Consider the following 24,234-nt stretch of genomic DNA (forward strand, 5'->3'; position numbering starts at 1 on the left):
TTAACAAAATGGGGTATGGGGAAGGACAAAGAAGTGAAAAATCAGGACCTCAGTTAACTTCCTAAATACTGACTCTGTGTTTTTCTTTAAACATCTACAGAAGGCTCTATATGCTAGATTTAAAATCGATGATCAAAAAATACAAGGCATCATGAGTTCCTCCTCCAGCCTGAACGCACATGTACATAAGAGAAAAAAGTCATCAGAGGCCACACACGAAGATGTATTTACCTGTTGGGTGTGCCAACTATGAAACTGCTGTCACCTGTGACTCCTGTAATTTAGGGGTCATGCCTTGGATTCACTACATTGCTGTACAGGTCGTTTTGCAATCATCCCTACATGACAGAATGGATACCTTTCTTAAGAGAATGGAGCCCAACAACCCAGCAGACATGACTCTCAGAGGCAGAAGATGAAGCATGTGGCATTCTGGAAGATAAGACAGGTCAGAGGACTTCTACAGAGTGATAATGATGATGACGTCAACTACACACCTCAGCCTTGATGATCTGTCCTTTCACTCTTAAAATCTGAAGTTACATTTTCACTCCATAACTCTGGGCTCACTATAGCTTACATCTCCAGAGAGATGCAGGAAATGAAAAACAGGGTTCCCTGTGTTCTCAGAGCCGATAAGGTGGCTCTGAAAAAAAGGTAACTTATCATTTGAGCCTGAGAACAGCATGGAGGTTGGTCAAAGGAGGTTAATTTAATGTCCCCTACCAGTCATAGCCCATCCAATCCCTTTTTCAGTGATTTTCATTGCCAGTTGGTAAAACCTTACAGGGGAATTTGTTGCCTAAGTTTACAATGTTATGCCTTTTTTAGTTTTATTAAGACTATTCCCTTCAGGCAGCAAGAAAGACTCACAAATTCTCCAATTCTGGGACAGAATAAACAAGCCTATTTCAATCTGTTGTTGTCCCATGTTATTTCAGAGACTTCAACAGTCTCGCCTTTAAGTTCCTATTTTTGTTCCAACCAGCCCCCTTGAAAGTCCCCTACTCCACTGAGAGTTGAATTCACCCCTCTTGGGCTCCTCTTTGGCTGGGTGTCACACCAGTGACAATTTAATCAGTCAAATCATCTCAATGCATGCAAAACATGAAGTACATATAATGCAGCTTTCTTAAAAAGCGCTACAGGTCTCGCTAGTGAGAGGAGGGTGTGGAGAGTGCAACAGGAGGGAAATGGAAAGTAAAACCTGAGAAGGAGAAGTGAAGCAGGAACCTGGAATGGAGACCGGGAACACAGACCTGGCGAGAGCGGCACGCAGGGACAGGTGTGTGGCAGAGGACGGTGCAGGACCTCAAAAACCAGGGAAGTGTGGAGACAGAGGACCAAGCTCTGTTCTTGATGGCTATGGGGGAAAGGAGAGAAAAAAAAACAAATATTTTCAGTTGTATTTCTCTCACTTGCTGAGTGTATGTTGCTTGGTAGTAATTCTGTCCTATTTTAGGGGTGTTCAGATGTATTTGTCACCCAAATATGTCTCAGAACTTCCTGGATCAAGAGGAAAACTACAGCCCTTGCTCTGAACTTCCACTGGAGTTTCAATGAGGGTGGGGGAGGATATGTATATGTGTGTGTATATGCATGAGGGATATCCAATATCCTCCAGTGATATATTTGGCGCACTGGGTCTGGACATTAATAGGTTATATTTGCTGAGCCCAACGGAGCTAGGTTCTAAGTTTCCCTCTTCACAGAGATGATCTTACCCAATCTTCAGATCCTAAGAAAGATATAGACATTTACAGACCTCCATTCCATAGGCCAGGAAACTGAGGCTTGGGAAGTGCCATAATATTTCCCAGCTGGTAAGTTCTGGAGCCAGATTCCTGTATATCGAAATGCAGACTCAATGAAAAGTATGTATTTGACTGATTTCTGTCTCTGCCCTAGTACAGTATCAAGATGTAAGTTAACAAATGTTTGACAATTTTGTAATCAAATTGGCCATCTGTTCATTGTTAGAAAGGGTTTCGGATTCTTTTTAATTACTTAGTGCCCATGTTTCCTGACACTTTAACATCTTAATAAAGCCAGTGATTTCATGACCCTTCTTAAGCAGAGTGTGCACTGTCTTTTAGAAGTCCTTGGAGAATCAAAGAAACAGTGTCATCTCTAACAAGGGCCTCTGTCTAAAAGGGCCAATTGAGATCCATACTTACAAGCCTGGTTTATTGAATCCCTCCATTAATAACATCTCTAATGTCATCATCTAAGGACAATTGAAAACTCCATTCTTCATTGTAGGACAGTCCTTTTTCTCACTCTGGTTCATGTGGCCTGACTGGGCATAGTGCTCCCATTGAATTCAAGAGAGGTTTAATGCTTAGATCATTCTGAAAAGTGCAGAGTAAGATTAAGAGCTGAACATGATTCAATAGGCAGGAAGTGTTTGAATCTGAATTGGAAAAGTCTGCCATATTCTCTCACACTCAAACCTATGCATAGCACTTACATACTGAAAAAAATCCTGTGGGTGTTTTACATCTACGATGGTAATAGTGTGTTTAATCTTTGCAAAGAAAAAAGAGAGAGGGGATTTTTAAATCCCCCAAATTTTGGCCTTAACAGAAGACTTAGATTACAGTGCCACTGAGAGGGCATTATGCTAAGTGAAGTAAGCCAGCCACAGACAACAAACACTGCATGGTATCACTACTTTGTGGAATTTCTGAAAAGTCAAACTCACCGCAACAAAGAGTAAAAACAGCCCCAGTTGCCAGGGGACTGCGGGGAGTGAAGGCAGGGGGTGGGGAAAAGAAGGAAAGATTGATAAAAGAGTAGAAACTTGCAGCTATAAGATGTATAAGTTCTGAGAATCTAATGTGAAACATAGTTACCATAGTTGATAACACGGCATCGTATAACTGAAATTCACTGAGAACTTAAATGTTCTGACACACGCAAAAAAGATAAATATGTGAGGTGACAGATGTGGTCATGAGATGGAGGATCCTTTCACAATGTTTATCACCATGTATCAGATCACCCCGATATGCACTTAACTATCTTACATTTTATTTTTTGATTAAACTGCAATAAAGCTGGGGGGAGAAAAAGCACCACCACTATGCTAAAGTTGAACCTTTTCCATCTGAACTTTTCCCTTTGGTCTGAAAACAGTATGATTTCATGGTATGGACACTGGATTGAGCAACAGCGGATCAGGGTGTTAATCCCCACAAAATAGATTGTGGTCCCAATCTATTGTGAACTTTTCTTCTCTGGACCCAATTCTGTTCATCTGCAGTACCACGGTACTCATTCATTCACTCAATCAACACAAATTTATTAAATGCTTATTATGAACCAAACCCTGGATGTTGGGATATCAAGAACTTAAGAAAGAGTCACTGCCATCCAGAAACATACAGTTTAGTCAGGGGGAGAAAACTTAAGTGATTGTAAGTCTGTAATTCTAGGTGACAAGTGTGGAGATGGAAACATATGCAATGCTCTGTAACAAAACTAGGAAAGAAATCTAGCCTAAGTGTGGGTGGGTGAGAATGTGCAAGCAAAGTGCTCCAGAGGAGATGAGTGAGAACCAACAGAAATCCTGGAAGACTGAGAACAAGTCCTCTAGATAAAGAGAGGTGGGAAGGAACAGGTGGGAAAGAAGGGATAAGGGTATTTCAGGAGGAACAATGTAAAGACTGGGAATGAGAAGGCGGTAGTATCATACAGAACTGCAAGGAGTTCAGAAAGGCTGGAACTTTGTGGGTGTGCAAGTTGTGAAGGTACGGGTTGTGTGTGCATGTGGCCTGGCAGGTGGAGGTGACAGTGGAGTGGATCAAGGGAAAGGGGGAGAGAGGAACTACAGAACAAATTAGGGACCAGTGGATGGAGAATCTTGAACATGAATATCCTGATCCAACAGCAGTGGGGAACAAGGAAAAAGTTTTAAGGAGGGGGCTGACATAATTACATAAAGAACATTCTGGAGACAGTGTGGAGAATAATTTATGGGAAGCAAACCCTTGAGCAGGTTTGATAGGAGGCTATTACACTGATCTAAGCCTGTGGGCAATAGAATCACCCAAAGGGCTTATTAAAATAGGCAATGTGGGGCTCCAGCCCCAGCGTTTCTGAATTAGAATGCACTGAGAATGTGCATTTCTGACAAGTTCCTAAGTGATGTTGATGCTGCTTGTCCAAGGACCACACTTGGAGAACCACTGCCTGAGGCAATATTCATTGCTAATTGTAAAATTCTGGGATTCTTCTTTATTAAAAACCAGTTTTTTTTTTTTTCCATGAGTATAGATTTTTGCAACACACTCATTGTATTCAAAAGCACTTTTCCTGAGATGAATACGGGCCTACTGATAAATCAAATTCATCATCTTTGTCCTAGACCATTCTTATTTGTTTCCATTTTGTTTCTTCTATTTTCTCAAGTTGAATTTTATTTGATACACCAGAGAAAAGTCCCATGGTACATCCAGTAATTTGCAACAGGATTAAAAGGCTGAAATGCCACTGCAGTTGACTAAATCCTTTGTCTATCTGAAATACAATAGACCAATTGAAGGCTATAATATTTGGGCTGAGGTTTTAGAAATGAAACCTTGTAGAAGAAAAACAGTCTTATCTGCATTACATGGTTTGAAAAACCCACTCCTCCTATTTTAAAGCCAGGGAGAGAAAAGGTTATAACTGCAAACTGCATACACACTCATAATCACAAATTCCTTTTCTTATCAAGTATCTAGGAAAAAAACCCTATACCAAAGAGAAACAATGTCTCTTCAGAAAAAAAAAAAAAAAAGGAACTCTGTTATTTCAGAACAAGGCCTGCATGTCCCTAAGTCTCAGTATAATTGAAACAAATAAGTTCTGTGTTAAATTTTTTCATCTGAAGGACAATGAGTTCGTCAAACCACGAGGCCATTTCTGCTTAATGGTGGACTATTCTTTCTGCGGAAATAATTCGGCTGCACACTGAGTCTGTTACTGTTGAAACGCATACCCATCTCATAAGAAAGATACGGTCTAAACAGCCTACAGATGATTTACCAACACCATTCTATGTGAATTCTCTTTCTTTCATCAATATAATACCTGAGATGCAATATCACTAATTCTTTTATTTCTCAGTATCAGCTGTTTTTTTTTTCCCCAGAAAGTCTCGTCTCATTATGTTTGTCCAGATTGTCCCACTTTCAGTTGATTCATATCACAGTTCCGTTGAAAATGCAAGGATGACTTTATATTACTGAAAAATGGTAATCACCTGAATCTTAATAGAAGGCTTAACGCAGCCAGAATAAGCAATGAAAGGGACTAATGATGCTGGTTCGATCAATCCAAGCATTCTCTCTTCGCTAAGTAACTCTGGTGGTGAACTCACAATTGGTTTCACTAGAAAGGATTACAGCACCCCAAGCACTAGGCCATAATTATAATTACAGGTGTGGCGCAGACTGCAGGAGCAGATGAGCTCATAAGGAACAAAGATTTGCTCTGCTGGATAGTTTATCTTCAGGAAAGAACAAAGAACAGCAGCATAAATGAGTTACCATGTAAACAAATTGAGCAATCACTAACAGACAACAGAGTGTGTGTTCCTCAGCCAACACATACACCACTCTGCTACGGTGAACCTCTCTCCCCTGCCTCCATCCATTCCCTGGTGGAGGTGAGTTTTGCTTCTCTGTACTCTCTTGACCTCCAGTTGGTGGGCACGGGCCCACTAGGAAACAGTAATGAAGCTTTGTTCCCCTCATCTTTCACCACCTGCCCCGACTCCAGTCTATTTTGTAACTCCCGCAAGAGGACAACACAGCCATGACCTTGAAAGAGAATGTTAAGGCTTCCTTCTGAATCAACTGGGAGGACAGTAAACCAAACTTTTCTTTAGGAATCGGATATTAAAGTGATAGGCGCACATTTTATTTGTCTTTACAAAGTCCTCTTTTGGTCCAACAGGAATTAAGTTGAGTTTTAGGCTAAAGGCTTTCCCTCTTGACTTCCAGATTTATATGAAAACAATTTACAGGGCTAGTAGCCAAGTCTGGACTGGCAAAGTGAATCAGAAGAGTACTGCAATTACGCAAAGGATCAAGAAGAAGAAAAAAAAAAAAGAAGAAGAAGCGCTACCACAATACCTTGTTTGCCTAATGTGGGTAAGGCAGGTTTCCCCTCTTTCCCCCTGTTTGGCTGTGCACTCAAAGATTGGTGTCTGGAGTGAAGAACAATGTTGAGGGCCCTCAGGGATTAGGGTCTCAGTATGTCCTTTCAGAAGATCATGAAGTGGATTAGAAGCTTTTTTCAGGCAAGCAAGGATTTAACCTGGTATTTATAAGCTGACATACTGGCAAGTTTGCAGGGAGAAAGACTATAAAGGAAACTGAAAGAATGACACTTTCTCATACTATGCATCAAAATAAAAAATTTGAACAATTAAAAAAATGACAGTTTCCTAAGATTCTTCTTTTCTCAACTATTATTATTGCCTATGAATCAAAATCGTAAATCAAACAACTTCAAGTCAGAAATTTGGCTTCGGACAAGTAGCTTCCTAACCTGGAGAGTGACAGCTGATAAAAGGGTGGGGTTGGGAGGTAGGGGGTGTCGTTTGTTAAAGTAATGGAAGAGCTTAAGAAAATGATGGGCGGCTCTCCCTTAGGAAGCAGGGTCTGGGGGTGGGGTGTCCGGAAAATTGGCATAGAGGTAGGCATATGAAAGTCTCTTTCCAGGTCTCCGGTGGCTAAAACTGCATCCCCTGTACTACTTCGCGGACATCGCTTTGGCAACTTGAGACTTGGAGGGCAGAGGAGAAAGTTCAGTGTGTACCGACTGTGGCTGATCAAAAGGGGAAAGCCAGCAAAGCACGGCCTTGCCATTGTAAGGAAAAGAATCACAGCATTATCCCCTCCAGCCAGAGGGACAAAGGCGAATTAGAAAGCCAGACCCCCTGAAAGCTATTAAAGCTCAGCGTCCCTGACAGGCAAGCTCCCCTCAGTAGTGACCTCTGCCGTTTCCCAGCACCAGCCGCCCGGCTTGCCGGTTCGGGCGTGCTCAGGGCGGTGCAGCAGAAGGGCCCGAGGAGGCGGGGCTCGGCCGGGAAAGCCGCCCCAGGCCGGGGCTGACGTGCGGGTCACGTGGGGGCGGCGAGCCCGGCGACCGCAGGCCACGCGCGTCGCGTCTCCGGGGAAAGCCAGACGCCAGGTTCGGTTTCCCAGCCCCCGACCGCGTGGGAGGACAGGCCTGGGACAGGCTCCGGCACTTTGAAACCTTGATCCGTCCTCGTTGTTTACTTGACTCCAAGTTTCTGTGAAGAGGAGGCGTCGTGGGGACTGCCCTGCAGGGGCGCCACCCGGGGTGCGGGGCCGAGCGGGTGCCAGGGTGGAGAGGCGCAGGGGCTGGGGGGTGGGGCCCTGCAGCGGAGCCGGCAGCCCTCGGTGTGGGTCCCCCCGGGAACGCCGGGGCCGCCGCGTGGCGCACGGAGTCTTGATGCAGGGTAGGAAGTCAGATGGGGGGCCTGGCGTTCGGGTAGGGCAGCAAATGGTTCATGAAAATACTCCGCAAGAAGTCATGCCTGAGTGGGGCTTTTGCCTGGCAGACGCTGATTGGAAATGAATGAACAGCAATGAACAGGAAGTGCTTCTGAAAGGCTTAGGACCGACGATACTGCCCAGCATAAGGGCGGCCTTTAATTTATCCGCTAGCACTAAAGGCCACAGCGAGGGCGATTTCTCGTGCTGTGTGCATTTCAAGTGCTTTGTGGACAGTGAGCCACGGAGGCCAAGGTGGGTGAGAATCGTTGTGGTTTTTCCAGAGAAGTGCGCTCTCACAAGTATGCGAGTGAGGAGAGCAGCCATTTGAGAGGCGGAGGCCTAGCATTCTCCTCGCTCTCTAGGTGAGGGCAGGCTACCTTTTAGCATCAGGGTGAAAGGAAGAGTTCATTTACAAGGCTGTTAAGGTCCGGCCCTCTTCTGGGATTCCCCTGAGGTTCAGGATTTATCTAGACCTTTCGTGAGGACTTATTTCTTAGCATTTTTAATCTTACTTTTCCTTTTGTTCTTTTACTTCCTCTTCACTGGCTTCTGCCCCCTATCCCTTCACATCCAAGGTGAGACTAAAATAACAGTTAAGGAAGTTACAAAACACAGTACAGTACTTCTAAAAAACCACATTGGTCCTCTCATCTACAATAATGAAGGAGCACTTGCTATGTGCTCATTAAACACGGCACCATAAACATAAAATGAAATCTCATCTGTTAAGTGACTTTAGTTACTGCTATGGTTAAACTGCCAAGTGTTCTCTCAATTCTTACAACTCTGAGGTCGGGTACTATTATTATCCCATTTTAGAGAGGAGGAAATGGAAGTAGGAAGAATTAAGGCCATAGATAATAAGGGGGGGGAGAAGGGAGTTAATATTTGAATCTAGCCAGATGTATGTATTTGAGTGTTATGACTTAAAGTGTTGTACCTTCCAAAGGGTTTCATAGGTTATAATTCTGTTCATTTTTTTCTCAAACTCAACCCATTTTTCATCTCTTTCCCTTAATTTAAAAAAAAAAAAGCTAAGATTTACCACAAAATATTTTAAAAACAGAGTTAGTCATAGTCTTCCAATCATAGCTAATACTACTATCAGAGCTTGTGTGAATAATTTTACGCACATAAAATGTGTCATAATTATACTATTTATATAATCATGTTGTCCAAGATACTGGATCTGCTACCTAAGGGAACAGTCTGCATCTGACACTAAACTTTCAGAGGAAGCAACAATATCACACTTGGCGAATGAGTCACAATTTAATGGGGAAGGTCAAGAATGAAAGTGTTTTTATGTTGCCTTTATAACTAATTCCTCTCCTGCTATTTCAGATGAAGCCAGGCCCACCCAGAAGAAGGAAGAAGAGAAGGCTCTTAGAAATGGGCCGTATGTTTTATGTCCATAAAGATCTATCATGACACCTTTTCAAATGGCTATTCTAGTTGATCTCTAGGTGGTTTAGCAGAGGAAAAAGACATAAATATCTGTAATCAGGAGATAAAATTAAGAACTAATAAAGTTGATAACTTGAGTTAAGTTCTATGAGAAGGCAAAAAACAGAATGTCATTATCATACTCTACAGCTTCCCCTCTACTATTCATTTCTAGGCAGCAACATAAAAAATACCTTCCTAACTGGTTTTTCAAACCAGTAGGTTTTCTTACCCCTCTAAATAGAGTGAAGTTTTTGTGCTCAAAATCAAAGTCTCTTATTTCAAACAGACAATTAGAAGGTTGGTGCAGGCATCCTATTTCTTCAAGCCATCAACAGGCCTCTTGTATTAAAAACCGCTTTTACACAAGTATTAAATAGAGTGTTGAAGGGAACAACTGAAAATCTCAGCTTTTATTCTCGCAGCTCCTTTTATGTTTCAATATGGAAGAATATAGTAATATTTCTCAAATAATACATTCTTTAAAAAGAAATCTACAGTGTTGTATCTATGCTGGTCTCTACTAATAGGCATAGGTGGTTGACAGCCAAAGGCCACCATGAGACAGACACATCCAAACAAGTGCTCAGACTTTTGCTGCTCCCTAATCCCATAGCGTCTGTCATGTTTTATTGGCTCCTCATTGGTTAGTCATTACATGGTTTGGCACCATAGTGAAATTTCACATATTTAGAAATAATAGTGTGAACAGAGACCAGAAGTTTCTTTCTTTTGTGTTATTCAGTTTGCTCTGAGTGCTAAAGAAAAGCAACAGCCATATATTCAGTCAATTACATATTCTCTCCTATACTTGTTGAATCTTTCGATATTATATAATGACTTAGATTTGAGGGCTTTGGGGTAGGAGGAGAGATGTCACTGAAATAATAGAATACGGATGGGCTAGTAGCTTGGAGAAGAGAAAGGACATGGGTGTTCACCAGAGTGGGAGCAGATAACGGATTAGAATGATTTGGCAAGTCTTTAACATGCCATAGCTATGTGTGTGTGTGTGTGTATCTGTGTGCGCGCGTGCGCGCGCATGCACATGTGCCATATGGCCTATTAATTTTTAACACATAGGCTGTAGGCCCTGGTACATTTGTATAGGCAATGCATTTAGTACAATATAGTTTCTTAATAAAAGTTAGGAATCCCGGGGCGCCTGGGTGGCTCAGTGGGTTAAAGCCTCTACCTTCAGCTCAGGTCATGATCTCACGGTTGGGCTCTCTGCTCCGCGGGGGACCTGCTTCTGCCTCTCTGCCTACTTGTGATCTCTGTCTGTCAAATAAATAAGTAAAATCTTAAAAAAAAAAAGTTAGGAATCCCAAATTCAGATTTTTTTTTTTAAATATGAAGTTGTTTTTTTCCAGGTAATCAGTTGAAGATTTATTCTTTCCTCCACTTCAAAGAAAGGACCATCAAGAAAATATTCTCACCTTCCCAAAGAAAACCTCTAAGAAGAATGGTCCTTTGTTTTCTAATTCTCTCTGACTTTAGGCAAGAGTGTATCTATTTCAATTTTATAATTTAAAAATGTTTTACTTTAACATCCACTATGTACCAAACAATGTAATTAGATTCTGGAAACCGAGAAAAATGTCTCCTGATTTCCAAAAACTTACTATTTCAGTATTGGAGAAGGTAGTTTGTTTCTAACATTCTTGATCATATGTAAAACTTAATCTTCAGTGTTATAAATGTTAGTTAAATCTTTTATCTTGGACATATTTTATAGTTTTCTAGGAAAGGGATATGTGAGGTCTGAAGAAACCAATGTTTCTGTTTCTTATTTTGTCAATATTTAGACAAATACAGTTTTTGTTTAATTACCTCTTCTTAGTTATTGTTTATTGATTTTTTTTCCCCTGGGCTATGAACAAAAACAAATGTGACTCCTTATGAAACTCAGTGTTTTAATAGCTGTGGTTTTTAACAAAGTAGCTCCAAAACTAAGCACAAGAAACTAGAGCATCCTCCCAGAATTTTGAAACAGTGAAGATTAAATCCCCAGGAATGAATGAGCTTTTGAAACCTTTAACAAGTGCCCAATATTTCATTGCACTCTTCTGGACCTCCGCTACCACTGTCAGCTATGAAAGTAGTGGCTCAGAACAGCAAGAAGATGTAGCTTCCATCTCAACTTAGTCATATTACCAGAGTTTAGGAAGCAACTCGAATGTTTTCCAGGGGGTTCACCTGGAGGTTTTTCTCAGTCACCTTGACAGCTTTGAGTAAAGAGAATTTGTTGATTTATATGTAGATTGTGATTTCCTAGAAATCCTGGTTAATTTCAGGTTATGTAGGACATCTGGACAGTAGTCGAGAGGACTTAGCGGGGGTCATGTTAGGAAGGAGGCCAGGCCAAACAGTGAAATTCCCTCTTAAACCTGGATAGTTTGGACAGGTAACGGAACTACAAGGAGGTCCCTTGGTGATATGTTGATACTCACAAGTATGCATTTCGTGTGTGTCTTCCTTGATTTAAATTCATCTTCACCACTCTGCCTAGAATCCTTAAATTTTAGAACTACTTTTCAAAAACAAAGCAGAGATCTGAGTGCTACCACTTATTTCTAGAAACCACTAGGACAGCAACACTTCCAGCCTTATGTTATAGATTCTCTTGAGAATTATACTCTTTGCATTTTGTCACTGAATTTGTTATGGAATGATTTCTGAAGCCACAGCTGAGCATTATTGAGATTTTTCAAGTTTATGGATATTTTACTTTTTCCCCAAAAGAATTTAAGGCAGCTTATAAAAATATACCCAGTAAAGATTTTCTACTTCAAGGCTATGTCCCAAAGCAGCAAAACTACATTTTATTTTCTGGGCTGATTTTGCATTGGTATTCTCTTCATGGTTAATAATCAAAAGGAGTGTGCCACCTGAAACTGGGCAGAGCTACGGGTCTAGCCAAAGTCAGTACAACACACCCAGGGGTGTTGTCACAATGCCCTGGATTTCACCACCCCTGGGTGTTCACAGAGAAGGGATGACATTCAAAGGTATGCAGCCAAACAGTAATTGTTAGATGTCATCTTCTGCTGGGAAATAAGACAATTAAATAAGCTTTCAGGCTACCACTTACAGAGACTATGGCCTCTCTCTGGATAATAATAACCCTTTAAGTGGACCAAGCCCATACTTTATGGCATGACTTTTTAGGATCCTGCAGTGTTTAGCATTTGAGATTGTAGTTTGGATATATTTCAAAGAAGCACAGCCAACTTGGCCTTACTCAGGGTCTGACCAGCCAACCAGGACCCCTTCAGAAGGTGATTTTCCAGTCTGAATTTTTCAGGGCCTTGTTATCCCCCCTTCCATTTCCTTCTCCATTATGTTGCTTGCATTCATTGCTTATTAGTGGTGCCAGCCAAAATATTGGCTGAAAAAGTCAGGAAAAGCATAATCAGTCCAAATTGAAGGCCACTAGGCATATAGATGAAAGATTTAGGGAGAAAGGAATTATGGTTTTAAATGAGTTTTTAAAATGCTTTCAGATTTTTTAAATCTATAATGTCTTTGAATCTTACCTGTGAAAGAAAATAGATCTTTCCATGTTCCTCTCGACCTCTGAGTGTGCTCCAGTGAATCCCAGTTTTTATAACCGGGAGGCAAACAGACACTTTCCCCAAGTTTTCCTAGACTACCATCACTGATTTACCCTTCTCCAAAGAAGATTTTCTCTACTTGCTTCCTTCCCATGGATTTCTCAGCTTTCCTCATGGTCACCAAATCTTACCAACTGCTAAATCCAATGGAAGCTTTCAGTCTTACCATGCTATGCCTTTGCCACATTTGATGCTGTGGCTCATTCTTTACTTCTTGAAGCTCTCCTTTTCTATAAAAGCCATCAAACTATATCCATCTAGCTGCTTGTGTCATTATGGCTATCCTCTTCCTGGCACTTCCTCTTCCACTCACACCAGTGTTGCCATAGTCCTGAGTTATGTCCTCCATATTCTGCGCTTCTCATACTAGATGTTTCGCCTGAGTCAAACTGCCCATCTGATTGAACTGATAGCTATTTGCTAATGACCCCCACATAGATATCCAGTCTCAGCTCTCAAGTTGTAGATTTCCATATCCAGTTTCCTCTTGGTCACTGTCACCTACACCGTTTACTGGCCTCTCAAACAGAATTTTTGTCTTTCCTTTTCCATTGGCCCCTTCCTTTATTCTCCTTCTTTTAGTGTCTGTACTAAAATGCCAAAAACCCAAATTAAAAATCCAGAAGTTTACTTTGCACCCCTTACCTATTAGTTGTCCAGACTGGCTAGATTGGTCTCCAAGTGCTTCTTAAATAACTTCCCTTTCTTCATTCCTACTATCATGATCTAGTTCTAGTCTTTATCATCTCTTATTTGAACCGATTCAACAGCTTTCTAATTGTTTCCTCTTCCTCTCTAATCCATTCACTACAATACAATCTGGAGGATCTATCTGATGGTTACCAGAGGGGAAGGGGTAGGGGAGGGATGGGTAAAATAGGTGATAGGGATTAAGGAGTAACTTGTAATGAGCACTGGGTGATGTATGACATTGTGGAATCACTATATTGTACACTTGAAACTAATATAATACTGTATGTTAATTATATGGGAATTAAAATAAAAACCCAATATAAAAAAATAAAATGAAAATGTGACTCTCATTGTTCTCTGCATAAATCTCTTCAACTCTTCATCACACGATACATTTAAAATCCTTCTTTTTTAAAATTCTTTTTTATTTATTTGACTGAGAGAGTCTGTGGCTATCTCCTAATCAAACTTTAAAGCTCAGATCTCATGTTATATCTGCCAAGAATTCTCCTCTGATACTTCCCAAGAAAGATTATGTACCCTTCCTTAGTGGTGCTATAATCTGATGCCCAACAAAGTTACTGCACGTTGCAATATTATAAAATAAAATTATTCATTTTTAAAATGTTTGTCTCCACCACTAAACTATAGACACTACAGACTACTTCATATTAGTGTATGTCATAGGGCTTCCATAGTACCTTGTAAATAATAGCCACTTAGCAAATGTTTTTTGGCTGCATGAAGGTCAAGTGTTGACTGAATATTGAAGTATGCCTTACCTGAGACTCTTGGATACCAATATCTTTTGATTTATCATTGCTACATCTTTATGATTTCTTCCCATGTGCTATTTAAGATTCCTTAACAATTACAGCTCTTAAAAAGAAACTTTATACTAATAGGTCTTATAGTAATTTTAAGTTTTCCTTCTCACATAGTTAGTTCTTTCAAGGTCTTTTAAGTAAACCCATGGTTTATTTAAAAAAAAAAAAAAAAGAAGGAAAAGCAAGCTCAACACATATACAGGTTCTGGTTCATGGACATGCCAAGTTTCTTCTGGGATGATAAGTTGCCAACCCCCAAAGTACTTAACTCATCATCCCCAGTGAATGAGAGGAAGAGGTGGTGTGGAAAGAACATCCTGTTTTGCAGAACCTCAGTGACCAAAGTGCTGTCATCTCACGTTATCCTTTTTCTTCTTTGTGCATCTGTCTCATCTTATGTTACCCCCGATGCTACATGGTTGACATAGGTCAGTAAAGTCCATTTTAGGCAAAGAAGCCAGAGCATAAGAAAAGCAGAGCACTTTAAGTGAATAGCTTGTTTCACAACCTGAGAGGTAACAGCAGCCAAAAAAGGTCTCGGTCTCACAAGCACCATCTTCGGGTTCCTGGAGATCTTTGAAGGGTGTGATGCCACTCCTGCTGACTTTTCATTAGCTCTCCTATCTGAATGACTGTATTATCAGGGGGCAATTTATTTCTATTTTTAGAAAGATACTTTGTTTGAAAACATCAACCAGTATAACCAGGTAGTACCTCATTAACAATAATACTAACATTCTACAAAGAGTAAATTCTACTAGCAATTTAAATGTCTACCATGTGTCAAGATGTAGTAATTGTTTTATAAATGTTCTCTTACTTTAACTGCAAAGTAATCTTCCAAAGTAAGTTTCATTATCCCATTTTTAATATGTGAAAACTAGGGCATAAATAACTTGCTTAAGGTTATGTGGTTGGTAAGTACCCAAACTTAGATGAAACACAAGTCTATTTTTGTCTAAGCTTAAGTACTCTAAAATTCCTTATTCATTTTTGCTAAAATAAAGGTGGTTTAATTTGACTCTTATAGGCATTTTGAACATTTTTAGCTTTAACAAGCTATACATTGAAAGTATTGGATACATCATTTCAAGTTCTTGAATGAACGGTACATTTATTACTATCAGAGTCTTGAAAGAAAGAGCTTGACAAGTGTCAGCAATAATTAAATGTTAATATTTGATATTTGTTTTACGATAATAAGCAACAACAGTATTTTTATTTACAACTAGGGGTAAGAAATGCCTTTGGCTTTCATGGATCATAAAACCTGTTTGGGTAGGGCACCTGGGTGGCTCAGTGGGTTAAGCCGCTGCCTTCGGCTCAGGTCATGATCTCAGGGTCCTGGGATCGAGTCCCACATCGGGCTCTCTGCTTGGCGGGGAGCCTGCTTCCTCCTCTCTCTCTCTCTCTGCCTGCCTCTCTGCCTGCTTATGATCTCTCTCTCTGTCAAATAAATAAATAAAATCTTTAAAAAAAAAAAAAACCTGTTTGGGTAAGTTAGTCCTTGTGTTTGTGACAACAGCTTACCAAGTTGACAGCACTTATCTTTATGGCTCTTCAGTTGAACTTGATATTGATCTACGAAATGAAAGGATTGGAGGAGTACTAACTTCATATTGCTTGTTCACTCTTGAAACATGATTTTATCAAACACATGAGGAATATTACTTAATGAGAAGATGACACTGATCTTTAAGATCATTTGAAATTTCTGTTTGATTTCAAATCTGCGGGATCCTTACATCTTCATAGACTCACTCAGAGGAAGCAAGTCTTGAATTAGGAGACAATTATTGTTAACTGGGAACTCCAAACGGAAGGGTTCAAATCCTTTAACCATTCTAATAGAAGACACACTCTTAATATGAAATTGATTATTTTTTTCCTTTTCTAATAAGGGTGGGGATGATTTTACCTTGTTTGAGAAAGTTTTGGGTTTTAGTCTTTTTATTTTAATAAAACATCTGGCTAAATCCCATCTTTGCCATTTCCTCAAGTCTGTCTCTGTATAGAAATTATTATCTATAATATTAGATTCAAATGCAATTAATTATACTTTCCTACACATTATATAATCTTGAAAAAGTTCAGTCAGAGAAGATGAGAAATGAGTTTTCCTTTTTTTTAAAGATTTTATTTATTTATTTGACAGACAGAGATCACAAGTAGGCAGAGGGGCAGGCAGAGAGAGAGGAGGAAGCAGGCTCCCTGCTGAGCAGAGAGCCCGATGTAGGGCTCGATCCCAGGACCCTGAGATCATGACCGGAGTGGAAGGCAGAGGCATTAACCACTGAGCCACCCAGGCACCCCCCTTTTTCCTTTTAAAAAAACAAAACATGTCCCATAAGTCAGCTACTGAAGGAAGAAATATATAGGTTAACAAAAATAATACATTTATTCAAATTCATTGTTTGTTAACCTATTAAAAAAAACATGTTTTCTGTGGGTTGCTGGGGGGAGGGGGGTTGGAAGAAGGGGGGTAGGGATATGGACATTGGGGAGGGTATGTGCTTTTGGGTAAATTGGAAGGGGTGGTGAACCATGAGAGACTATGGACTCTGAAAAACAATCTGAGGGGAGTGAAGTGGTGGAGGGGTGGGAGGTTGGGGTACCAGGTGGTGGGTATTATAGAGGGCATGGCTTGCATGGAGCACTGGGTGTGGTGAAAAAATAATGAATACTGTTTTTCTGAAAATAAATAAATTGGAAAAAAAAACAACATGTTTTTCTTATGGAGCCATAGCATAGTCCTAACTTTGCAAAATTATGTCAAGATTATATTTCAGAATTGCAAAGAGAATATTATGCAGGCATAAAAGAACCAATCAAGAAAGAAGATAAAATTTTATGGGATATATCTAATAACAAGCTGGATAATTCAAGAACAACTTCTGAATTTCCTTAAACCTAGTTGTGCTATATAAGAAGACAAAGGAGGCACTGAGAACTTAGCTGGGTTTCAAACCCATAAAGCTGGCTCTCAATAGCATGAGTCACTCAGAGATAAAGGCATCCAGTGATTTACTTGAATCATTCATTGCCAGCCTGGAAAAGATTTGGGAAATTAGCAGTGTCCTCACTTTTCTGATGGCATGGCAAAAGAAAGGCTAATTCATGAAAAGGAGAAACCCCTTTCATTTGACATTGGATTTCCTCCTAGCTCAAACACAAATGGCATTACTAATAACAAAGCAACATGCTAGGAGGCTAGATGGAGATTGTGTGCCTTTAAGAATAGGCTACCATCTTTTGAGCATAGTAACGAAAGGGTGACCTGGGTAACTTTGGGACTATAAATGATCTCATTTGACAGACTATCCCTTCTTGTCTTAAGGGCGGGGGGAGAACATCAATAAGACTTTATTAACTTCCAAGACAGCTGTGCTTTGTTGAACTTGACAGTTTCCATTTTACCCTGTGAATGATTTCTTGTCCTGGTCAGAATGCATGATTCAGGTACAAGCAGATTCTAGATTCTTTGTGGAGTTTTAGGATGATGAAGTGACTTATATTATCCACCATCCCTTTTCTCTGAAGATGTTGACATCTGGCTACCCTCCAGCATAACTGAGAAAATGGGCCATGCTAAATTAAGCACAAAGTCACCATCAGGACACTAGATGGTATTTGCCTCTTCTCCCCAGTGCTGTCACTGCCTCTTGTGAATTCAGGAGAGGGGTCAAGGCTCACGAGAATGGCAACCCACAGTTCAGTCCGGCCCATCCAGGGTGACTTCTCTGGGAAAGCATCCTTACACGCTGTATGCGGGGACCTCCTCGGAGATGGAATAAAAGAAACAGACAACAGGTTCTTAATTTCAAGAAATTGTTAAGCACCGACTTGAGGAAAGACCAGAAGTGATCATTTTTCTCTAATCTGAATGTGTGTATTTATCAGGTATATCTGTAACAGCGGAGCTGCAGCCCAGCTTTTTGGCCTCCTTCTTTGGTTCCTTATTCTGAAAGCACTAACCTGGCTCTGGCAGCTGTTGCTGCATGGCTGGAATGTGAATGTGCTTTACTGTGTAAGGAAGAGCAACTCTTCCTTTCTGTCTCCTGGTTGCCAGCCTTCGCAACCTGGGAGGCACTTGTTATTTCTCCTCCTCCATGTTCCTGCTCGAGGAGCTGGTTTGCAGGGAGGATGATTCCAATTCCAGCCTTGGTTTCCTTCCCACCTGAGGTCTCTCTCTCTTTCTCTAACTGGCACAGTCTCCTGATACTTGGATTGGTGGTAAACTCATTTTACAACTGGTTTCTGCTAGTCTGCTCATATAGTTCCTAGTTTAATAATAAACCTTTTTTTGTTGTTGTTGCTCTTAGTATAATTTGTAAATGACTTCCCAGAGCCGCCCTTACTAAATGTCTGTGACCTTATTGTCAAGAAAGTCTTGACAAGCAGAAGCTGCTGCCTGGGGGCTGGAATGTACTACTTCCTGTTCTTTCTGTCCAAGCTGAAGCATTCTATCCAAACAAAAACTGAACTTGGTGCACATGTGACCCAAAGTTAGCTTGAAATGAAACTCTCCAGACATGAAAAACCTTACACATTAACTCCTGGTTCCACTCCATCTACTTACAGTGCCTAAGATCACAAAGAGGGCCTTTTAAAAAGAAGCAAAATAAACAAAGGGATGGCTCAAACTATGAACTAAGACAAACAAGCAACCAATAGCCACGGATAGCATCAGATTCATTGCTGCTGATTTCTGACAAAATGTAAAAAGCTAAGACAGCAGCATAGTACTTTTTAAGTCAACCATCCCCACAGCCCTGCTAGGTCACTACTTCAACTTAGGATATTTCAGGGGAAAGGAAATCAGTACTTGGGCCCAACCCAGGGTGTTTATGACCAGAGGGAGCAGAAGAATCTTACATCCTCACTACAAAAATACCATGACAACAGAATGGGCCCTCTGTTATAAAAGCCTGGGACTCTTCTTGATGTTTTCCTTGTAGCCATGCTTCCAGTTTTTCTATCAGTAATTTGGTTAAGATACAATGTGAGCCCTAGGAAAAAGGGCACATAGCCAGATAGTAAGCTGAAGGCTTGCTTTCTTTTCTTTAGGAAATGAATTAACAATAAATCATAACATAAATGGAGACAGGAAATCACCAGCCAATCACTAAGGTGGCTTCCCTTAAAAGGGCAAATATAAGGGAAGACACCTCATTTTTCAAAGGGGAGATGCCACCCAGGAGAATAATGACATGGGGAAGACAGAAGGAGTTAGAAAGATGGTGACTCTTTGGGCCCCTGGGTGGCTCAGTTAGATGTCTGACTCTTGATTTTGGTTCAGGTCATGATCCCAGTGTTGTGGGATAGAGCCTGTGTAGGGCTCCATGCTCAGCGGGGAGTCTGCCTGAGATTGTCTCTCTCCCTCTCCCTCTTCCCCCATTCAAATAAATAAATCTTGGAGGGAAGGAAGGAAGGAAGAGGAGTAAGATGGTGACTCTGGCTCTATGAAACAATAGTAAGTACCCAATAGATGGCTGTAGGTGTGAACTTAGGAGACTGAGCCCCAGAGCTATTGATCTTTTAGTCTTTGACCAGGAAGGACATGAAAACCCAAGACAGTTTTGTGGAAGGGCTGCCTCTTCCCTATGAATCCCCATGTCAGGCCTCTGCTCTGGTTCTAGTGGTGGTCACTGGAAGGGTAGACCTTGCCTCTATCCTGTTCTGGGCCAAATTTTAAGGATGGTGATTCTATAGCTTGGGAAACACCTCCATGTTCTTAAGCCCATGTTCCTCCTGGGGAGATGCCTGGCATGTAGCATTCATAAGACATCTCATGGCTAGTAGGCAGCAAAGCAGTGCCCAGCAGAACAAGTGCAATACAATCTTAATTTGCATGGCTTAACACCTATGGAGGGACCGAGACTTGAAACAGCTGTAGGCCTGGCTTACTCAACTATAGGAATCTATATGTGTGGGGACGTCCTCACACATCACTAGGGGTGTGAAAGTACTTCCTATTCCTCATCCTGAATACCTGCTTCCACTGAGCAGGATACAATGTTGGTCCCTGTGGCTGCTGCAGGATGGGGTTTGCTCTCATCTACCTTTACTCACAGCTCTCCAAGGCCAGAATCCTCAGCCACTGGCATTCTTCCTCATTATCAGGACTTAGGGAGAGACCAAACCAGGCAATATTCCCCTTCCCCTGACTCCACAATTCCCATAAACTTTAGGGGATCCCTGGATATGCAATTAGGATGAAGTGGGAACCTTAGATGAGGCACAGAAAAAACTTCTCTTTTTTTTTTTTTTTAAATATTTTATTTATTTGTTTGTCAGAGACAGAGGGAGAGAAAGCGAGCGAGCACAGGCAAAGAGGCAGGCAGAGGCAGAGGGAGAAGCAGGCTCCCTGCCGAGCAAGGAGCCCTATGTGGGACTCGATCCCAGGACCCTGGGATCATGACCTGAGCCGAAGGCAGCGGCTTAACCCACTGAGCCACCCAGGTGTCCCAGAAAAAACTTCTCTTGCAGGTGGAAGGCACATTGAGGATATCAGTTATACACAGGGGTGATTAACTAAGGAAGTAAATAAGTTTCTATTTATACTTTTTTAGTTTTGAAATGCATTCCTCTCCTTTCCCCCTGTGGTAAGTTAAGTAACACTCCCAAAGACACATTTCTACCAAGAACTTCAGAATTCAACCTTATCTGGAAACAGGGTCTTGGCAGATATATTAATTAAGGATCTGGAGATAGAATCATTGTGGATTTAACATGGATTTTAATCCAGTGGTTGCTTTTCTTATATGAAGAATAGAAACTACGGGGACAAAGGGGAAGAGCACGTGAAGACAGAGGCAGAGATTCATTACCCAGCCACAAACCAAAGAATGCCTGGGGCCTTCATAAACTAGAAGCAAGAAAGGTTTCTACCTAGAGTCTTCAAAGGGAGCATGGTTCAGCTGACACCTTGATTTCAGATGTCTAAACCTCTAGAATCTTAAGTGAATAAGTTTCTGTTGTTTTAAATCACCATGTTTGTGGTCATTTGTTATGGCAGCCGTAGGAAACTAGCACACCCACTAAACAAATGTTGAACAAATGGTTTGCTGTTGTCTGTGTTTTGGTCCAACCCTGTTCTCTGGTTTCTGGCAGAAGCAACAAAGAGTATGGGATACACTTTTCAGCAGGAAACACTGATAAAGAGAAGATTTGGATAGGAAAATGAATTCTGACTTAGTCATGATCAGTTTCAGATGTCTGTGCCTTATCCAAATAGAGATGTTAAACTGTCAATTGGGACTGCACACCTTGGTCCAGGGGGGGCTATATATGCCAGGAGTGGTCTTCGCACAAGTAGTACATGACCCATAGGGTGATTCTGGTGCCTCGAGAGGAAGTGTTGTGAAAGAGAAAGGGGGAACACGGCAAACAGTTCTGCGAGGAGGTCTATCATTAAACATAGAAGATGAAGAGATGCTCAGGAGACTGGGAGGGAGCAGTAGAGAAGTTAGAGAATAGTTAAGAGAGGACAGTGGCACTTCAGCAGGGGAGGAGCCAACTGGCTGGTATTGAAAGCTGAGATGTCAAATATGACACAGATTGAACATGGCTACTGGCATTAGCAACATGAAGGTCCCTGGGGGCCTCAGCAAAGAGTGATTCCAGCAGAGTGGGAGTCAGATTGGAGTAGCTTGAGAAATATATACATATTTGAAATATTTGAATCCAATTTCTAAAAGGAAGAAAGTGAATGGGAAATGAGAAAACAAAGGAAGAAGGTTTCACAAAGCTTGGTTGTTAAGGAGAGTAGGATAAGAGAATGGGGTGTGTGTGTGTGTGTGTGTGTGTGTGAGTGAAGCTGTAAAAGACTTGGGCATGTTTAAATCCTGTTGAAAAGAAAATCTGAGGGAAATAATTGCTTGAATGAAACAAGTTTGAGGATACAGTGGTAGGCAGAGAGATTAAATAATCAATAGTGCAAAGTTCCACAAAGGTGATTGGAGGTGGGAGTCACAGGACATAAGGAGGAAGGAGGCCTCAGGAGGAGAGCCCTTTCCTCCAATGTGACTGTAGGAAAATGATGACAGTTGGGAGTAGCTGTGGGATGTCAGGTAGAGATTTTGTGAAGGGAAGTTCGGGCTATGAGCTCCCGTTGAATGTATGTCTTTTTCAAGAAAGTTAAAAGGCCATGCCTTACTTTTTCTCTAGTTCATTCTCTATACAACTTCACTCTGAGATCCTCTTCAATGCCTACAATTAACCTAAATAGGGGATATTTTAAGATTGTGGTTTTTCTGAAACTTCAGACCACATAGCTCTCTATTTGACTGAAGTGACAGTACACTGTACTGTTCTTGTAAAATAAAAAGTCTTATAATTATTTTTGGTTGTTAATATCTCCAGAAAATAGTACACATATCCATAGAAATTTATTTTGCTAGTTTCTTGAGAGAGATAAATTATAATACTTTCCAAAAGAAAAAAAATATGGCATATTCATGAAAAAAAATTGCTTTGGGGACATCCTAATGGCTTCAACTGAACTTTTAGAAATGTAAACAGTCATAACTGCTATTTGTGATTATCCTCAAAGTAAACTGAATAAATCCTGGAAGATGGGTTGCTGATAAAATTATACAACGTACAGCCAATAGATAGGTGTGAAGTGATTTGGTAGGAAGTTAGGTAGTGAGACAACTTAATATCTTTTCTATGGTTCCTGTTACCAGGCACATGATAAGCTGAATTTAGCAGCTGGCTACCAACTTATCCTTTGGGTTTTCTGGCCCCTGGCATGTGAGAATTCTGATATCATGCCTGAGCAACACTGAATAGTAAACCACATACTACTTAAAAATGTGTGTGGTCTGTACATGTCCTTCCTTCTTTTCTTTTATCTTTTCTTTCTTTCTTTCTTTCTTTCTTTCTTTCATTCTTCCTTTCTTTCTTTCTTTCTTTCCCTCTTTCTTTCATTCTTTCTGTCTTCTTTAATGAGCCATTTTTCTTCCAACCTAATCCTTTTAGTCCCTTATTACATTCCTTATGGCATATTCACCCTCAGGAATGGCAAAAAGTACAGAGCATATCCCGCCCATTTTCTTTGACACAGCAATTATTGCCTGATAATGATGTGGTAGAAATAGCAGCATACTTGGAAATCAAGACTGAACTACTAATGAATGCTCATTCCTTATTTAATCTAGTGCATTTGTTTTGTTGCTATACATGTTAGCCTTCTGATCTATGGTTAATTAGCCATTCTATTTGAGCTTATTACTGCCGGAGATAGGGGAATGGGTTATATCACTGAAGCTAAGTAAATTTTGCCACACTTTATCTCTTGCTTTATAAATCACAGCAAATAGCATAATTCATTTCAGTAATGTATTCATAGGGCAACTGTACGGCTCTACATGTAATAGTAATAAAGATTTTCTGGTAAAACTCAAGTACTATTCACTTAAAAATATTCTAGACTTCACTAATCTTCTGATGATAACAAAATTACTTTCATTTACCTTTTGAAAAGTGATACTCCTTCTGTATGTAGATTTTGTCCACCTCCTGAATTTTTAACTATGGACTTATAATTCAGATTTTACATTGTCATTTAGAGAATGTTGGGTTTCATTCTTGAAATACGGAGGTTAAAAGATGGTGATGCAGAGAACCTAGCAAATTTTGAGGATTGCCAAATTGGGTTCTTTTAGGCCCCTAAAATAGTTGTGGAAGCAAACAAACAAAACCCCCAAAAACAAAAATAAGAATTTAGAAAATAAAGACTTAGGGTTCTATACAGCTCACTGGAAGACCTTCAGCCAGTCACTGAATGCCTCTGAGCTTCTGTCCTCCCGACTATACAGTGACAATAGCAGACTAGATGCTCCTTCTAGTGTTCTCGCTAGCTCTGATGTTCCCAGGACAACCACACCCTATGGGTCAGAGATTAATAACTATAAATAATGATTATTTCTTTTAGAAAAAAAAGAATGCCCGCTAAATTAATATATTACAAAGTAAGGGATGAGGCCAGTACAATGAAAAGGACATGGAGTGAATCAGACTGGTGTTCAGATCTTAGCTTCACTCTTAATGGCTTTAGGCACTTCATGTAATGTTCTCGGAGAAGTTTCCTCACTTATAAAATGGGAGTGATCATTCCTCCTTGATGTGGTG

The 24,234-nt window shown here is 40.6% G+C and overlaps 1 long non-coding RNA gene across 1 annotated transcript in view; it reads right to left on the reverse strand.

Moving 5' to 3' along the window:
• Positions 1-1,090: 1,090 nt before the first annotated feature.
• Positions 1,091-24,234, reverse strand: part of LOC122901855 — a 58,949-nt gene continuing 35,805 nt past the window's right edge. Inside the window, exon 3 of the long non-coding RNA XR_006383691.1 lies at positions 1,091-1,363. This is a non-coding gene — a long non-coding RNA (uncharacterized LOC122901855). The remainder of the gene's footprint in view (positions 1,364-24,234) is intronic.

Source organism: Neovison vison, chromosome 3 (genome assembly GCF_020171115.1).
Source record: "Neovison vison isolate M4711 chromosome 3, ASM_NN_V1, whole genome shotgun sequence".
Classification (NCBI taxonomy): Eukaryota; Metazoa; Chordata; class Mammalia; order Carnivora; family Mustelidae; genus Neogale; species Neogale vison.